The following is a 12,650-nucleotide window of genomic DNA, read 5'->3' as shown; positions in this document are numbered from 1 at the left end:
TGGGGATTCGAACTGCCGACCTTCTGATCGGCAAGTCCTAGGCTCTGGTTTAACCTACAGCACCACCCGCATCCCTACGAGTATAGTACAAGATAGTAAAGGTAAAGGGACCCCTGATGGTGGACGACTCTGGGGTTGCGGTGCTCATCTCGTTTTACTGGCCGAGGGAGCCGGCGTACAGCTTCCAGGTCATGTGGCCAGCATGACTAAGCCGCTTCTGGCGAACCAGAGCAGCACACGGAAACGCCGTTTACCTTCCCGCCAGAGCGGTACCTATTGATCTACTTGCACTCTGATGTGCTTTCGAACTGCTAGGTTGGTAGGAGGGATTCGAACTGCCAACCTTCTGATCGGCAAGCCCTAGGCTCTGTGGTTTAGAGCACAGCGCCACCAGTGTCCAAATTGTTGTAACTCAGATCAACTTCAATTCTCTTAATTGCAACACTGCAATCCTGTTCACACTTTCCTAGGAATAAGCCCTACTGAACTCCGGAAGCATGTATAGGATTATGCTGTGGAATAACACTATTTGTCATAATATGGACATTATTACAAAAGGCTGATGTGTATCTCTGTTTCAGCAGATTTGTGGAGGGTTCCCCTTGTCATGGACTCCCTCCTGACTTAGTTTGTACATGGAATAATTAGAGTTTGGATTGACGGTTTTTAAAAGAGGAATCTGTTGATTTATTCCCCCCCCAAAAAAAAACTTTGTACAAGACCTGCTCACTCACTATATATCCATAGCTTTTAATAGGTAGAATAGGTAAAAATAATCAAGATTTAGCTTTGGATGGCGATGGACTCAGAAATACAGTAGATGGTGTAGCTGAGTTGGTAGCAACATTTTTCTATTTTGTTAAAACAGCACAGCCAAAAGGCATAAAGCAGTGGCTTGACAATTCACAATTGTCAGCATTTTAGAACAATAAGGATGGGACAGATACCTGTACTAATACCTGCAGCAAAGGCTCAAAACAAGAGAGACGAAAGCAGAGACTGGTACAACCTGCTCCGAAGCTTGTAACTTTTCAGCTTTCATTAAAACTATTTGCTCATTGCTAGGAGAGCAGCCTCTTGAGAATGCAGCAGACTAAAACAATGGTTCAGGTACAAGAGTGCATATCTAAATTCCTTTCAAGTACAAGGCTTTTTCAAAGATCATTCATCCTTTTACAATGAAGGAGCAGTATAAAAAGAACCAAACAGGTCTATGAAATGTGTTGACAGGTCGAAAGGCCACAGACAACCGAGTCCTTTCACCACCATCTTAATTGTTTCACTGCCGGATATTTTAGCAACAACCCCTAGCTGTAATGATCTTAATGTGGCATCATCATATCCCCTCAGAAGGAAGCATTACCTAACAACCCGCCTAGCAGAGCCACTGATGTTTCACACAGAGTTTCGCTCTCCACTTTTTCTGTTCCCAGAGTAGATCCGCTGGCCAAGGTGGGCAAATCTGCCAAATTGCCGGTCTCTTAGTTTCTAATTTTCCTAGTCTTAAATTCAGTTCTCCACATTTCCACATCAATTTGTAAAGTGAAAGTCCTTGTGGTAATTCATCACCGTTTTGGGTTTGAATTTCTTCTGATGTAGAGTACACAATTTTGCCTAATATACACATTTTTTGCAAAACCATCACCCCAAACATAATACGTTTTTGTATATTATTTTCAGTGATAGATGTCATGAATGGGTAGGATGATGTGGAGGAGGCAGAGGACCCCGGCAAAGGGATGAGGAAGGAAGTACTCACAGGGTGATGGAGGATAACAATGTGGTGGGGGTCAGTGCACAGGAACTAGAGCAGCAGGACCCATCATCAGAGCCAGAAGGGCTGCTGTCTCCACGCAAACGGCAGGCTTTGAGGCCTAGGGAGCAGCAGGAGAGGTGCTCCAGGAGGCTGATGCAGGCAAAGGCCCACAGCCCAGCTCTCTAGCTGGCCAGGTGGGGCTCGCTATCTCTGGGAAAAGTGGAATGATTCATCAGCTGGAGTAGGCTCAGGACAGGTGAGGGTCACCTGCCTCATCAAGCCCAGATGCTGCAAAAGGGAAGCAGAGCTGAGGTGCTGTGTCTGCTCAACTACCCATGTTTATATACCTCAGCTTGGACTCTCCTGAATCTCTATGGGACTGTGAGATTTGACTCTGGAGTTCTCTGCACACAGGCAAAGTAATGGGAAGGGATTGGGAAAGACAACAAATCTATTCATCCATGCGTACAGCAAGCATGCCAGTGTGGTGTAGTGGTTAGAGTGCCCGACCAGGACTGGGGAGATCCAGGTTCAAATCCCCACTCAGCTGTGAAGCTCCCTGGCTGACTTTGGGCTAGTCACTGTCTCTCAGCCTAACCTGCCTCGCAAGGTTGTTGTGAGGATAAAATGGGTAGAGGAAGAACGATGTACATCACCTTGAGATCCTTGGAGGAATGGTGGAATATAAATGCAATAATAAATAAAATACATGCATGCATGCATGCATGCATGCATGCATGCATGCAAAATACACAGCTTGTCCTGTGTCTGCCCTGTGCCCTAGCAAGTAAAAGGACTGTGCTGAAATGCTTAACAAAATGAATACAACCTTCAACCTTTCCTTGTGTTTGGCCAAGTCCCTTTGCAGCAACGTGCAAATGTTGGTACTACATTCACAGCTACATTCAGAAGCTAACAAAACGAAAGCCTCCTTGAATACGAATGCAATAGTTCAAAGTGAAGTTGAAACGAGGGAGAAGTAATTTGGTTTAAGTGTTACCAAGTAGAATGTTGGAACAGATGCTTTGCCACTGAGGGACTTTTGGATAGGTGACATCACATATTTCTGATATCTCAGCGACACCAGCCAAACTGGGTACGTGCAAATTCATGATTTAGCAAGCTGTGGATAGTCCGCCGAGAACATCGAGTCTCTCTCCTCACCCCCGCCCCCTTCTCTTTTTGCTACAGTATCCATCATATGCAGCAAACACACAGGGCAGCAGTGTTCAGCCTGATACTGCGGGGAGCCTCCGCCCTGGTCTGTGTGTGTCAAAGTTGAACAGCATTTGTGAATTGCAGTTAATGTGCTAGTTTTGAGGGTTTGCAGCCAAGGGGGTCGCAATGGGGCAGGTCCCCAGTTTGGGTTTCAAACAGCAGGCGGAAGCATGCGTAATCCTTGCAAGGGAATAGATTTTTATGCGTGGGGGGAAATACCTGACAGAGCACATGGTTAACTCATAAGTAGTAGTCCTGTGCCAGGAAATTATATGCAATTCCATTATGTCTCCTCATTTTAGTTGCCCTTTCCGGAACTTTTCCCAGCTCTGCAATATCCTTCTTGTGATGAGGCAGCCAGAACTGTACACTATGGCCTCCCCATAGTTATGTATAATGGCATTATGATGATGATGATGAAGAGTTTGGACTTGATATTCCGCCTTTTACTCCCCTTAAGGAGTCTCAAAGCAGCTAACATTCTCCTTTCCCTTCCTCTCCCACAACAAACACTCTGTGAGGTGAGTGAGGCTGAGAAGTGTGACTAGTCCAAGGTCACCCAGCAGCTGCATGTGGAGGAGAGGGGAATCGAACCCAGCTCACAAGATTATGAGTCCACCACTCTTAACCACTACACCACGCTGGTGTAGTGCACCACCACAGTCTTATTTTCAGTCCCTTTACAAATGATCTCCACATGGAATTTGCCTTTCACATGTGCTGCATACTAGGCCAACATCTTCAACCTCATATGGTGACCACCAAAAGGTTGCCCCGATGGGAATGTGACTCTCTGTTTGAAAAAGGTTCCCCACTTTGGGGATAAAGGAACTGCTGGAGAGGAGATGGCTGAATCTGGGGTAACTACCGGTATTCTCCACTACCATCACCGTGCCATGCTGATAAGGGCTTCTCTGGTCTTATGGGATGGCAGAGAAGGGAGGACAGCCTACTCTTGAAGGTAACCATGAGCAGCTGCCCTGAGCTCTGACAGGTCCAGGAACCCAGGTCTGTTACATGGGCTTATTTATATAGGGAAGTAATTGGATGATCTGCCCAGTTGTGAAATGCTTGGATAGAATTGCTGTGCAGCCTTCTGATTAGATGAGTTTATTCAAACATTAATGCCTGTAAATGCAGGGCTTTGCGCAGACATAATAGGAAATAAATCTAATAAGTCTAAAAAGGAGGTCAGGTGCAGATAGTTTAGCTATGACACTGGGATGCTCGTTTCAGATTACGGGCATGGAAAGTGTGGCTGTTGCCGAACTCCAAATGCCATTAGCGTCCTGTGTTCTTTCAAAGTTCTGCATTGTCTGGACATGCTTGCAATGCAAGAGTCATTCATTTGCACTCAATGACCCCTAGGAGCTTCCCACTCACTCACCCACCCCCCAGAATGGCACCAAGGACCTCTGGCTCCCCCTGAAGCCCAAAGTAGCCCCCAAACTCCCGTGAGATCAGCTCTTTTGCAGCCGGTGTGGTTGTGTGACCTCTGCAATGTTAAGCTGAAAGCAGGGTGGGGGGTCCTGCTGCTTTTGGCAGCTCTATTGTTGTAATGGATAGCCCCTGATGGCTCCTGTCATGGCTCCTGTCATACTATATTGCGCTGACATTTAGGGAAGTATGCAGGTTCGTTGGTTCAATGGGCCTATTCCTTTTAATAGGTTTGATGGGAGACACTTTGCAATCCACCTTACCCTGAGAGGCTTCCTTTTTTTTCTAGTAGTTCACTTCAAAGTCATTGCAACACAATTCAGTACTCATTTCAAAGCTTTGCAGACTGTGACAACGTAGTGTCACAAGGAATCGCAAGAAGTGTGGAATAGTTTGGGTTTTTGTGTTATTATTTGCATATTACAACCTCACAGTTTCCTGACATATATCTATACAGGCTTAGAGCTTACAGATCTATCTCTCTGTAGATGGTTAGTGTTCATTTACAAAGTAGGTCTCTTGCCTTCTTACCTGCGGAGATCAAAGGAAAAGAATGCAAGCAATATTGTAACCAGTCGCTCACTAATACATAGTAAAGGTAAAGGTACCCCTGCCCGTACGGGCCAGTCGTGTCCAACTCTGGGGTTGCACACCCATCTCGCTTAAGAGGCTGGGGGCCAGCGCTGTCCAGAGACACTTCTGGGTCACGTGGCCAGCGTGACAAGCTGCATCTGGCGAGCCAGTGCAGCACACGGAACGCCGTTTACCTTCCTGCTAGTAAGCGGTCCCTATTTATCTACTTGCACCCGGGGGTGCTTTCAAACTGCTAGGTTGGCAGGCGCTGGGACCGAGCAGCGGGAGTGCACCCCGCCACGGGGATTCGAACCGCCGACCATGCGATCAGCAAGCCCTAGGCGCTGAGGTTTTACCCACAGCGCCACCCACGTCCCCCACTAATACATAAGATCACTTTAAATATATTGTGCCACATATCCATTGATTCCCCATCCCTTAAGAACATAATCAGAATTCCAACATTGCAGCTTTTACAACTGAGACCTGCAGGAAAATATTACTGTGTGCCATGTTCCTGGTCAGGATTTAGCTTGCAGACAGCCTTGCCCTTCTCAAAGATTTGTCATTCCTTTCCCCCTCCCTTTTCCCAAAGGTTAGTAAGCATTCCATGTCCACTGATTATGTTTGGCCCTTATTGGGCCTTTGGTCTGGTTTTTTTTTGGGGGGGGGGGCGTCTCTTATAACAAGGTTTTTCCTAAAGATTTTTTGTACTTTTGCAAAGCTTGAGGCTTCCTGGAGTCTTCTGATCCAGCCTTTTTGTGAGCAGATGGCGCTGTTTTGCCCACATAAGAACTGGCATTCAGAAAACGAGTTTGCTCAAAAGTTTTATACAGTATTGGAACTTATGCAGAGAGGATTTGATGCCTTTTCCTTTTATATTTTCTACGAAGACGTGTTTTGTTTTCCAGAGCCCTGGCGGATTAGTTGAGTGGCATTATGAGTCACTGTGGTCAACACTGAAGTAACTTGACAGTGTGCTAGTATATACCTTGATTTTGCATGATGAAGTAAAATAAAAATATATCCCTTAAAATCTAAATTCCTGGAAAGTTAGTGATTTCAAGACTTTTAAATGCTGCATTTTTAAGTTGTGCATTTTGGTCTTTTATAGTATTTCCTTTGGGGGTGGGCAGGAAAGCTAGCTGAAAATATGTCAGAGATTCCATTTTATGTGCATCTTGAAGGGCAGGTTTTTTGTCCTGAAGATTAGATACATGAATTATCAACAAGCTGCACTCGTCGTTGCCTGGAATTTAGGCAGCTCTGTATTTCATTAGATTACTGTATGTGTTTAATAGCTGAGTCGCTTTCCACTGTACCTCAGTGCAAATGTATATTTGGAGCTCTTACAAATCTGTAAGGAAGCACCAAATGAAATCACACCCAACAGCTAAACTTCTAGGAAATATATAAGCTGGGATGAACAGTACAGTGGTACCTCAGGTTAAGTACTTAATTCATTCCGGAGGTCCGTACTTAACCTGAAACTGTTCTTAACCTGAAGCACCACTTTAGCTAATGGGGCCTCCTGCTGCTGCCGCGCCGCTGGAGCATGATTTCTGTTCTCATCCTGAAGCAAAGCTCTTAACCTGAGGTACTATTTCTGGGTTAGCAGAGTCTGTAACCTGAAGCGTATGTAACCTGAGGTACCACTGTGTTCCAAAAAACTGAACATACACGAATCTCTTTATATGAAACATCCACCATTATTCTCCTATGCCCAGGATGGCATTGGCCACAGAGCTACTATTACCTACACCCTTAGCAGATGGGGCTCGTCAGTCTGGGAAGGTGGCCCTTCTAGGAGAAGGAAATCTCTGATCTTAAAGCTCTGCTGTCTTGTGGCTATATTCATTTGTGAGAAAGGCTTCAGGAGTAAACCCCGAGGAAAAATCCATGCCTGCCTTCTCGTGGGACATCTTCAGAAGAAGAAAGGTTAAGGAATAAACCCTGCACAAATTTGGAGTGGAGTCCCCCAGATGGTTGCATGGTGCCCAGTACACCTCCTTCTGGCAAGTCCTACAGCCAAATGTATTGCTTTGCTTTCTTTTGGACCACATCAGCGAGGCTGAGATGGGGGTCTTGTTGTCTAGACAGCCCAAGACCTCCACACACACCACCCAGGCTTGTGCCTCGGAGAGGTCACTTCCGTGCTGCCAACACAGCAAAAACAACATGGGAAGCAACAGTTACGAATTACCTTTCTCTGAAGCTGCAGCAGGTGCTGCATTTCTCCAGAGGTTTGACTTTCCCTTCAGAGGCGCACTCCATTTTCTCTCAAGGCAGACGGATGTCCCATATAGGTCCCAGTATTCTTTGAGGGTCAGATCTATGGATAGATAGCATATATATCTTCCCAGGTTATGCTTTTAGTCTGAACTTCACGAATGTGATGTGTTGCCCGCTAATTTTATTTTAAAGGACTGAGAATGGCTATACGTTTAGAAGAATTATTATTCTGTTATCGTAATTAGTGCATCACATCTGCTTTCTACATTCACACCATACATTTAAAGTACTATATTATGATACCACTTTAAGCAGTTATGGCTTTCCCCCAAAGAATTCTGGGATCTGTAGTTGGTTAAGGTTGCTGAGAGTTGTTAGGTAAAGGTAAAGGGACCCCTGACCATTAGGTCCAGTCGTGACCGACTCTGGGGTTGCGGGGCTCATCTCGTTTTACTGGCCGAGGGAGCCGGCGTTCAGCTTCCGGGTCATGTGACCAGCATGAACCAGAGCAGTGCACGGAAACGCCGTTTACCTTCCTGCTGGAGTGGTACCTATTTATCTACTTGCACTTTGATGTGCTTTCGAATTGCTAGGTTGGAAGGAGCAGGGACCGAGCAACGGGAGCTCACCCCGTCGCGGGGATTCAAACTGCTGACCTTCTGATCGGCAAGTCCTAGGCTCTGTGGTTTAACCCACAGTGCCACCGGCGTCCCTTGCTGAGAGTTGTTAGGAGATCCTTATTCCCCTCACATAGCCACAATTTCTGGAGTGGTTTGACAATCAATCCCTTTTTGCAAGGAACTCTGGAAATTGTACCTCTGTGAGGGAAATTAAGGTCTCCTAACAGCACCCTTGACAAAGTACAGATCCCAGAATTCTTTGGGTACAAAACCCATGGTGGTTTAAAGTGGACTAGTGCTTTAAGGCTAAGACTAGCCTGTGGGATAGATTTTGTGGAAGATAACAATTTTCCTGGCTGGTTGTTCTCCCTCTACTATCAGAGGGAAGAGGTCTCTGCATACCTCACAAGTGGAGAAGGTGACATTGAGCTTAGAAGTCCTGCTTGTGGATTTTCTAAAAGCATCTAGTTGGTCGCAGCAGAGTTTATTCTTAACTGAAAATTGTTCATATTGGTATGAATAATACGAAACACACAAAAACAGCCCCCAAAGGGTTTTAAAGGCACAGACTGCAAGCAGCCCCTACTAGAACTTTAGTCATGCAGCCTTCATGTTAAAAAAAAAAGTGTCACTTTTAAGATCTCTCCACCATCTTGACTTGGGAGGAAAAACGCAAATGGAGACATACTATCTTGTTATTTACTGCTTGCTGCTGTTCTTGGTGGGTACACTTTGTGCTGGTATCAGTCTTGTGCAGATGTCCCTGGATGACGACAGCAGCCATAGAGGCAACCATGGACATATCACTCGCCTCATTGCCACCGCTGAATTTGTCATCAAGTTTGCACAGCATACAGCAAAGCATGTATCCTGGTCTCCTAATGTTATGCAGAACATTTACTTCAGTCACGTTCCACCACAATCCAGTGGCCTCTAAACTCTCTGTGGTGTTCTCAAAACCACGGTTTTAAGCAGAAGTCACAGCTTGTAAGGCATGTGACATGACTAAGATGGAGCTAAGACTAGATATTGCAATAGGCTCAGGGGATAAGATCTGGGTGCCATTATGTTGTGGGCTTGACCCTTTAAAGTATGATTTCTATGCAATTCCATAGAAATGAATGGGATTTGAACCATTAGTGTTAAACCAGACCAAAGATGTGTTGTTAAATGCATATTTGCATTAACACACACACAGTTAAACAGTTGCATCAGTGAGGAGGAGCTGATAATGACTAGGATCAGAGCAGGAACTGAGGGGCAATTTAACCCTTTCCTTCCCTAATTGGGTCCAGTGAAAAATTCATCCTCTGGCACCAATAGGGGATTTGCTCCCAATGTAAATAACCAGCTTCAGGGGATAATTATCAGACCTCCCACCACCCCACCATCTATAGATATTTGCATTTTTTAAAAAAAATCCTGCACATTTAATGTCTTGATTGACCCATAGTGGGAGAAGGAAACATTTGGGTTTTCTACTTCGGGCATAATTTCTTTTCAGAGCTATAACCCTAAATTGTGATAGCCCAGTAGGCTCTGGTTAATGGACCAGCTAGGATTCTTTCATTTTTTAAAAACCCTGAAACTATTTGTTGTACCTGTTCTGATAACCTGGTCCCCGAAGAAAGATCTCTGCTCTAATCGGAAGCAGGCCAATGAAATATTAAGAAATCACATCATTAAGAGCAGAAAGATTTGAATGAGATCACTTGTAATTCTTTAATAAGCAAGTAGAAACAAATGTTTGGGAATAAGAGCCAAGAGAAATATAAATCTTATCCTAATAGACAGATGCAAAGGGGATGTAATCTGGAGAAGCATGTTACAGTATCTTTTACAATATCAGATAATTGATGGCAATTTTCTGGCTATGAAAAATATGCACTCGGTGTGTGTGTGTGTGTGTGTGTGTGTGTGTGTGTGTGTGTTTGAGCATAGCACCAGTTCAGAAAAAAGATCTTGGTGGCTGCAACCAGCTTTAGGAGAAATGACCTTTCACAGTTTTGACTGCCAGCCTTCTAAGTAATCCTAGAAGCCCCTTAATGCCATGAACTGGTTATGACTGACAGGACAGCTGGCCCATCTGCTCAGATGCAAAACAACTGCTTCATATTCTCCATTGAGGCACCCCTTATATGCAGAGATATTTTTGTTTGCATCCTGCTTCAGACAGATGAGGAGAAGTAGCATTTACTCATTTTTCTCCCCAAGAAGAGACTGGTGATCAGTAAACAGAGGAATCTCTGGATCAGAACCAGAAGAATCCAATGCAGGATGTGAGGGGATTTTCCTGCACCAGCAGCAACACCTGTGTGAATGTGATCTATGTGGGGAAGCTGCCTTAAACCACTTCAGGCGAGCTTTTCATCATTTTAGCCCAGTGGGACCTCTGACTGCAAGTGGCTCTCAGGCAAGGGTTGTTCTCAGCTAGGGATGCGGGAGAAGTTTGATTCGGTGTGCATTTTTTTAAAAAAAGAGAAACTATCTAAAATTGCACTTCTGGAACCAATATGTAAACCAAAACTCAGCTTGCCTTTCGAATCCACACATCTCTGAATTTTGCAATACAGTTCTCCGACCAAGGAATGCATACAAAAATGCACATACTGGGGGGGGGAGTGTACGTAAAAATGAAAACAACACACAAAAACAAAGGTCTTGAACGACAACTCACATCAACCGCAGCAAGCCCAGCTGTTTTAACTGGGGCTGATGGGAGTTGGAATCCAAAACACCTGGAAGGCATCAGGTTCGGAAGGACTCTGACCTTGACCTCAAATACAATAGATTTCAGTTTAAACCATTGTCATATGTTACATGTCACTGTGTATTGAACACCTAGACGTGTATTATGTTGATTCTGATAAGATTCCGTTTGGATTATTATCAGTTAGCACTAGTAGACACATCAATGGCACAAGACAACTGAAGAAGCCCAGAAAACTGTGCTCAGGGAGTGTGCTGTCCACCAACCCCAGCAAATCAGCCCCACCGAGGGCGAAACAGCAGCCTCCCAACTGCATGGACTGCTAGGGTGAAAAGGGGATAGAATGTTGGAACCCCCTTCTTTTTTATTACTTTGTACACTGCTTCATCAGCACCTCACAGCTACCAGGAACAACGCTGAACTTATCCTTTTCTTGAATCTCCTTGAACTTATTTAAAAAACAAGGGAAAAAAAGAAAAAATTGAGTCAAGAATTTGTAAGAACCTAGTAAAATCTGATCTTGCAAGTTCACTTTATTTTAGGTAGTTTGTAAGGTCGGCGGTTTGAATCCCCGCGATGGGTTGAGCTCCCGTTGCTCGGTCCCTGCTCCTGCCAACCTAGCAGTTCGAAAGCACGTCAAAGTGCAAGTAGATAAATAGGTTCCGCTCCAGCGGGAAGGTAAACACTGTTTTCGACTGCTCTGGTTCACCAGAAGCGGCTTAGTCATGCTGGCCACATGACCCGGAAGCTGTATGCCGGCTCCTTCGGCCCCAAAGCGAGATGAGCGCCGTAACCCCAGAGTCGGCCACGACTGGACCTAATGGTCAAGAGTCCCTTACCTTTTTAGGTTTTCAAGGCACTTTGTAAGTAATTGTCTCTTTCTCACATATTTGACAAATGGTGTAAAATTATTTTTGAACAACTGTGTGCATATTTGTCTCCAATGTGCTGTATGAGTTGCACTATCTTTATGAACAGCACAGATTGCATTTTTCTAGCACAGCTGTTTTAGCTGGGGCTGATGGGAGTTTCAGTCCAAAACACCTGGAAGGCACCAGGTTCGGAAAGACTCCGACCTTGACCTCAAGTACAATAGATTTCAGTTTGAACCATCTTCATGTGTTACATGTTACTGTATTGGGGGGCAGTGGGGATGACGGCACTAGCTATTTTGGTCACCCTCCAAGTTATAGAGGGCAGCTGTCTATAGCAGGGAACCTCCTGTATCAGTGGAGGTTCCCTACATGTTTTTGAAGCCTCAATGCATGGGGAGCCACTCTTCAGACAGCCACTCTCCACAAGTTGAAGGGTGACTGGAGCAGGGATGGGGGTTGGAGGAAGCAAGCAGACCTGTCCCCACCTCTCTGGTACCTTAGCACTTAATACTAACGCCTGAAGAGCTCTAGTGTGCCCATCCCAGGTAAGGAAGACACACGTCTGACAGTTACCATATATCCTTGAGTATAAGCCGACTTTTTCAGCACAATTTTTATGCTGAAAAAGCCCCCCTGGGCTTATACTCAAGTGAGGGTCCCTGTCAGCGGCTGTCAGCGGTGGAGGAGGAGGAAGGAGCAGCCTGAAAGCAGCCCTTTCGGGCTGCTTGTTCTTCCTCCGACGCTGCCACCCCCAGCCTCTGCCTCTTGGCAGCACCCTAGGTAGGCAGGGGGACGGGAGGGGCTGGGGGGGAGAGAGGTTTGTGGTGTGGTGAACTGGCTTATACTTGAGTCAATGTTTTTCCATTTTTTGTGGTAAAATTAGGTGCCTCGGCTTATATTCGGGTCGGCTTATACTTGAGTATATATGGTAACTCTTTTTTGCAGGAGAAACACTTAAAAGCAGCTTCCATGGTGCTCCGGATACACCCACTTCTAGCCTCTAAGCACAGGTCTGGAGCCTATGGAGCAGTTGCAGCAACCTGGGGGGGGGGGGTCCCCTCTTCTGGTTTATATGCCCTTCTCTAATGGATTGCGTCCCTGCAGCCTGAGATGTCTCCTGCATGGAAGTTGCCATTGCCCTTCCCTTTTCAAGCCCTTCATGGTTCTGGGAGACAGTGGGCTAAGGGAAGGTGGGGAATCTACTGACCCATGCCTTGCCTGAACTGCCC

General features: G+C 45.5%; 1 long non-coding RNA gene across 1 annotated transcript in view; it reads right to left on the bottom strand.

Annotated features, from left to right (window-relative positions):
• Positions 1 to 6,311: 6,311 nt before the first annotated feature.
• Positions 6,312 to 12,650, bottom strand: part of LOC310682563 — a 238,227-nt gene continuing 231,888 nt past the window's right edge. The window contains exon 4 of the long non-coding RNA XR_014513999.1: positions 6,312 to 6,639. This is a non-coding gene — a long non-coding RNA (uncharacterized lncRNA). The remainder of the gene's footprint in view (positions 6,640 to 12,650) is intronic.

This window comes from Podarcis tiliguerta, assembly GCF_965153285.1.
Source record: "Podarcis tiliguerta genome assembly, chromosome: 7".
NCBI lineage: Eukaryota > Metazoa > Chordata > Lepidosauria > Squamata > Lacertidae > Podarcis > Podarcis tiliguerta.
This window is presented reverse-complemented; position numbering and strand designations above follow the sequence as displayed.